This window comes from Dromaius novaehollandiae, chromosome 5, assembly GCF_036370855.1.
Source record: "Dromaius novaehollandiae isolate bDroNov1 chromosome 5, bDroNov1.hap1, whole genome shotgun sequence".
NCBI classification, from domain to species: Eukaryota; Metazoa; Chordata; class Aves; order Casuariiformes; family Dromaiidae; genus Dromaius; species Dromaius novaehollandiae.
The window spans coordinates 40,235,254-40,241,977 of record NC_088102.1 but is presented as its reverse complement, the minus strand read 5'-3'; positions in this window follow the sequence as shown (position 1 = coordinate 40,241,977).

Genomic DNA, 6,724 nt, shown 5'->3' with positions numbered 1-6,724 from the left:
GCCTTTCAGGTGCCCGAAGGGTCACATTTAAGCTCCCAAAGGGAAAAACAGCTCCCTTGAGTTAGCCAGTGGCTGGGCTGCAGGCAGCCCCAGCAGAGCAGCCAGCCGGGAGACAGGGTAGGGAGGCAGCTCTCGCCACAACCCTCCGCGAGTACATTTTAAGGCGCAGTGTGAGGAAACCTTCGCTGTGGATCTTGCCCTGTACCTGTCTGCAGGCTGGATGCTGAGCTCTAGGACCCCTGATCTGCACTGCATAAGAGGGACAGCCCTTAAGAAAGAAGGAAATTGTTGTGGGAAAAGCTGGCTTTAACTCACAAAGGCAGCAGGCAGACTTTGAACTGGCATGGATCCTACGCAGCAAAAGCAACCTACTCATTCAATGCATTTCCTTCAGCAATAGCTGTGAACTCTACAGCCCAGCTGTGCAGTGCAACACATCATCATACAGCTAAGTGGATACCTATAGACCTGGCTTTCATAAGTTAAGCAATCCATTTACTGCTCATTTCTGCCTCTGTTGAGAGATACACATGGGAAGTATACCACAGAAGAGAAAAGACATAGCTAGTTGGATTGCTGCCACTGCCAATGTCTGTTATCACATCAGAGAGAAGCTTTGTTAAGATACTCGTTTGAGTCTTGAGATCTCGGCCAGATTCATCCCACAAATTCAGGGTAAGTTGGATCAGCAGCAGCTCCCTGGGCCCAGCTAAGCTGACAAGGGCACTGGCTGCACAGGAAAAGGACTGGCCAGATGGAAATCTGTCACTGTTAGCAGCTGTGACTTTTTTTTTTTCCTATACCCATACTTTCAAGTCTCAGGCTAATGTTACAAATTGGTTAATATTCAGAATTAAGAGGCAGTTACACATGTGCATGCACACACACACATACACACACTCATCTATCTGTCTTTCTGGGAAAAGTCACAGGGTTATAACAGGAAAAAATGGGTGAAAATGAAACTTTTTTTGGTTACAATTTGCCTAAGTGGGGAGACCTGTTAAATTGTGGGACAGTTTCCAAGCAGAAAGGACATGGCCCAGTCTCATATTTCATTTAAAGCTAGACTGCCAAAAGGATTGGAGAGTATACTGAAAAAAACAACCTTGCAGAGAGTCCACAGGACAAGTAAACAATAACTCAGAAATTAGCAGGAGAAGAAAAAACTCTATTTTGATTTGCTAAACTTCCACAAGCTGTGCACATGGAAAGCTGGCTTTCCTGGTAGAGATGATTTTGTCCGTACCTTTTCTGTTGTCCTGGAAGAACATCTGGAAATAGCTGGTACCATGTTCTCCATTAGACTTTCATGGCTGAAAGATTAGAAATACATATTTGTGACATATATTGACATTCTTTTTACTTCTGCCATTAATCTTATTACCTCTCCTGACTAAGTTATTGCTTTCTGAGCAGCTGACTGCACCTAATTAAAGGAGTGAGCTGTGTGTTCCAGATTACATACGTTCGCCTTTTCTTCCTTCTCTCAGGGAAGGTGATTTTAAACAAAAGTTTCTATTAAGTGAGGTTGGAAAGAAATTCACCCTGGCTTTTATCTTAATGGTCTTTTGAATGTCACCTTCACATTTAGATCCTCTTGTGATAATCAGGAGCTTCCCACTGACATACAAAGGCTTTGGCAGCTCTTTTCATAATACCTGTCCCTTCAGGCTGCGTTCTAATTCAGAGAGCTGGAGTGTCTATAGACAGAAAAGCAGCGCTTATTAAAGAGAGCACACAAACTTCATCCACTCTGAGCCTCGTACATGCTTCCCCAGTGAAAAGGATTTCCACTTCTCCTTTATGGAAGTAGAGCCTCATGAATACAGAAAACCCAGTGGATCAGTCTGTTAGTCTTGCCATTTCCCCAGCCTTCCTTTAAGATATGTAACAATCCTCAATTATGAGCAAAAAGACTTAATGAAAATATCAGCAAAAATGGTCAGACATCTACGTGAGACTAGATAATGAAGCACGAACAAGTGTGCACGCGCACGTGTGTGTGTGTAGAAAAGTACATTTGCTATGGTTACATGGCATTATCATTCCTGACTAAAATGCCCCCTCCTGACCTATACAAACTCTTCATTTAAATCCTTCTGTCCCTTCTACAGTGAAAAAACAGCAGGCAATGTCTTATTCTTAATGTATTTTTAAATAATGTAACTCATCACAAGACCCATGGAAAAAAATGCACCCTCACTGATGGCAACAGATCTCTTTCTTCATCCTGTCTTAACGTTCCTCTTTGTCATCATCACCTGCTATGACTTCTGGCAAATGCAACATGCAGACGCTGGGAGACAGGCAGCGAATCTTCTCGTGCCTCCTATGAAGCTCTTATCCAACTTTTTGGCATTACAAAAATGAGGCTCCAGAGATGGGTGCTTCCCCGGAGAATTCAGGGAGAGGTACATGTTCTGCTTTCAAGCAATGGTATGACCATCTCTCCTCAGAGCCTCACCTGAGAGTGGTTGTTTTGGTCATTGCTAGTGCTGTGGGCAATTAATCTATCAGTATCTGCTTTGTGAAGAACCCTGCGTTTGCAGGGCCCTTCAGCAGGCATAAATGGATGTAGCTCAGTTAAAATGCCATGGTCTGGCCTAACACAAATAAAAAGGAAAGAAGCGCTACGTGTTGAATGGAAAGATCAAGTTGAACTGTAACGTAATCCTCATATAATACTGGTATGGAGGCAGTCTCTGCACATAACAGGGTATGGGGAACCAAGAGCACAGAGCTGCTGATTAAACAAATAAAACAGCTCTGATGAGCAAAGAAATGCCTACTGCTTCCATCAGCAGTTCATTTAGGCAAGCTCTCAGCACACAAGTAAACAAATGCCAGATGCCCTCTGAGCAACGCAATGATATCCATCCATCACCTAGATTTTCCTTAATATCTTTGAACCCCTTGAGAGCAATAAAGGAAGTACATCTGACAGAAAAACTGGCCAGCAACACAAGGAACGTTACACTCCTGCCTGCTTTCTGCCCATTTCAGTTAATCAGCAAGATTTTCATGAAGGTCAAGACATTTTAATAATGTCATCTTGGCCAGAGAACCGACACTCTCTGAATCTGAGCAATTACTGTGGAAAGACTCAGACGCTCTATCTAGCATCCCTATCCATTCACACATAAGGATGTCATTCTGTGGGACACCCTTAAATTGGGTACCAGGATAGATGAAAAGCTAATGGCAAAAACTCATTAGACCCTGCCACCAACAAGAAAATCTTTGCTCTTTACAAAGAGAACAGAGCAGTTTCTGACATTCTTGTAAAAAGCGATGCTTGGGGTGAGGTAGACCCTGCAACAGGGCACCAACACACTGCAGCACTGCTCTTGCCTGGTGCCCCACAGCTCCTTGCAATACCTTGCAGTGCTGGTGCAGCTCCCAGGTGGCCCCTACAGCAGGCTCAAACAGGCTGGGAGATCTATAGTATAGAGCATCAAATATATAGATTTAGGACTTGCACAGGTGCGATAAATCATGCCACCCTCTCTTTGATCTAGCCATGCCATGCCCTTTTCAATAAGAATTATTGCTGAAAGCTTTTGTTTTCTCTTAATATTAACATTTTATAAACATCCATTTCTCAGACAGTTGCAACGGCATTTGCTCTAACCTCGAGCCCGCTGTTGCCATCCTACCCTTCACAGCAGTGGCTCTCTAAGAGAACTGTACTTAATATTCAGCATAAGGAGCTAGTCTTTGGGGATCTGAAAGGATTTTTATATGAGTCTAGATATAAAACCTGTAGGTACATTTTTTACTGCTTTTTCCTTCATTTTCATTATTACCTCACCCGCAAGTGGCATAACTACTGCAGGCACTCATGAGAAAAAGTACAGTCTCAGTTACCAAACCCAGGAATTTCACAGGTGGAAATGAATCATCCCTTCTGACTAACCTCAGCTCTCAGGGGAGAATGCTGAAACAGCTGTGAAATGCCACCTTCAGCATTTATCTGCATGGAGAACATTAGCCCAGCTTTCCTAACTAGCTCTCACCTTGGAGCAAGGGAAAGAAAAAGCTCTCCCAGCCAGACTAAAAGACATACAGACCTGCTTATTAAAGATACCAATACCTGGCATGGCAAAATGGCCTCTGTTTTTCCAACTCTTTGATATTTTATTAGAAAGCACACCAACAAGAATGTAAGAACTTTTTCCCTCTTACCCGGATCAAAGGCATTTGAATAGGCTTAAATCTTTCCATCAGGCAAAATCAATGCATGCTTGCAGAAGTCCCCTTTACAGCCCAACCTGGGGAACAGGATTCTGTTTTCTTTTGGGTACAGTTTGTATTATGCCTACATTGTATCTGAATTATCCTTATAAATCCTAATGTCTTCAGCTATAAGGTAAGGCATGTATGAATTATAGTATTTAATTAAAATTGTTGACAAAATGCACATAAATTATTTAAGAATTCTGATACAAGTGCATGTCCAAACTCATGCAAAATTACTTTCTCCATTAGCAGAATGATGTGGGCATTCTTGTGCGGGTTTTCTTCTGATCTTTGCCCTTCAATATATGCTTCTCATGCACTATATATATGCATGGATGTGTATGTGCATATGCACCATAGTACAGCCTGGCTGACATAGGTTAATTAACACAGGCTGCGTGCATCTGAAAGCTAAGAAGGGACTAACTGACAGTCTTCTGGGTTGTCATAACTCTCTCTCATAGTGTGTGTCTCGTGGACTCTTAATGAGGCAGAGAGCTAATTTGAAAAAAAACCCTCTAATTATGTTGCGAAAAAGATGATGTCATGGTGCATATACAACATGTCAAATCCTCTCCGATCAGCTATTCAGCCTGGGCTGATACCATGTGGCCTGTGAGAGTGACTGTGTCAGCTAGCAGCTGATGGAAAGGAGCTCATGGAGGATGGCTGTGGGAAGCCCGTGTTTTTCCTCTGTACCCAGCTGCAGATGCTGCTGGCTATTGGGATGCACGTGGTTCCCTCCAAGTGCCTAGCAGGGGCTGCTGAGGCAGGGCAGTCGCTCATCCTGATAGGCTTTCTGCTCAGGGTCGTGCTCGTGATGGACTGGAGCACGAGCTCCTGGGGAATAATGTTAGAAGCTGAACAGAGCACCGTTTTCCTGCAAGACACCTGCCCCATTCACTGGGCATGATGGGCTGTCCAATATTTTGATTCATTCACTGAACAACATTCAGCATGAGCTGGCAGTTAGGCAAGAATCATATGCAAAATATACATATAAATTAAGTAATGAAGCACCATTGTAACAAGCAGGCATTGAATGACAAAGTTAAGGAGGAAAACACAACTTTATTTCTAAAAATGCCTTAATTCTGAGCGCTCCCCTTTGGATATCTCTCCTTTTACATGTAGCTTTTGCATAATACTTCCTATTTTTAATGATTAAGAAACTGCATCCACTAGAATGATTTACCAAACAGAAGTAATCTCCAGTTGTTCATGGTATTATTTGAGAGTGCATGCTGTGGCTCCCACTGTCATAAATAATAGCTGGATCTTTTAGTTGATTTATCACTCTCTGTTTGGAACATTTTAGGTAGAAGTGTGCTGCAGGCATTTCGTGTAACTTTGGTTAATGGGTCAGAATTTCTTAGTGTTAGTCATAGAAAGTAGTCCCACTGAAATCAAGTGACTTTGCTTTTCAAGGTATAAGGGAGTCAGGTAGAAAGACATGAATCTTTCAGATTGGAAGAGTGTGATTGCCTCCCCTTCCCTGACACCCATCAAGTGAGCTAAACAAGCAAATTCACAGTTGATCGCAGCAAAGTTGCTGTGGAAAACTGGCTAGAAATTTCCACGTTCTCTTCCAGGAGCTTTTTGCACTTCTAAGAGCATGTTCCAGACGTGTGAAGTAATTGTATATTCCTTGCCCTGGCAGCCGGTTGGATGGCGGGTGGGATTTTGCATGGCTCGCAGCCTGCCAAATCCCACTTTTGCAGCGTGGCCTCATGACACGGAGGCCGCCCCCACCAACGTGGTGTCCTTACGCTTGTGCAGCTGCGGGTGTGCAGCTTCATCTGCTGAGCTGCTGCACGTGAACCTCATGTGGCGGCAGGGAATTGCACATTCGCACCCCTCCCAGCCCAGGCAGCCGGCGGGGAGGTGTTCTGGGTGAGTCACTTACGCACGAGGGTCTGAATAAATCTATGCACGCATGTGCGAGAGAGAGGAAAGGATGGAGGGATTATGGTTAGTGCCTTATTGCAAACCTAGACACAAGTTTCCATTATTGAAATACTGATGGGTTCAGCGGATCTTACCCTGCAGAACTAGAGAAGCGGTTAAGCATGTCCTGTCAATGATGCCGTGCCACAGCCCGCTCAGTGCGATGTGCTGTAGCAAGGGCAAAGCATTTCAGCAGGCACCCATGAACCCAGGCCCTGCCAGCCCCTGCTGCCCAGGAAGACCTGCAGGTCCATGGTGGCAGTGACAGGCAGAAGAAACCACAGTAGCAGGGAGGGAGGAGACAGGGGCACCCACGAACCAGAGGGGACTGGGGTAGGGAGCTTGGTGCCATGTCTTGCTGCAGGGTATGTTTTCCCTGGTGGCTAATACATTACCCTCCTGTAGCACCCACATTGCACATTAAGGGGATTCCCAGAAGTCACCCTAGGATCCTAGGTCTGCACAGCATTTTGGGTTGTGGCATGTTCCTTCAAATAAGTTCCTGGTCCCCCCCCCGCAACCGTATTCCTCCTGC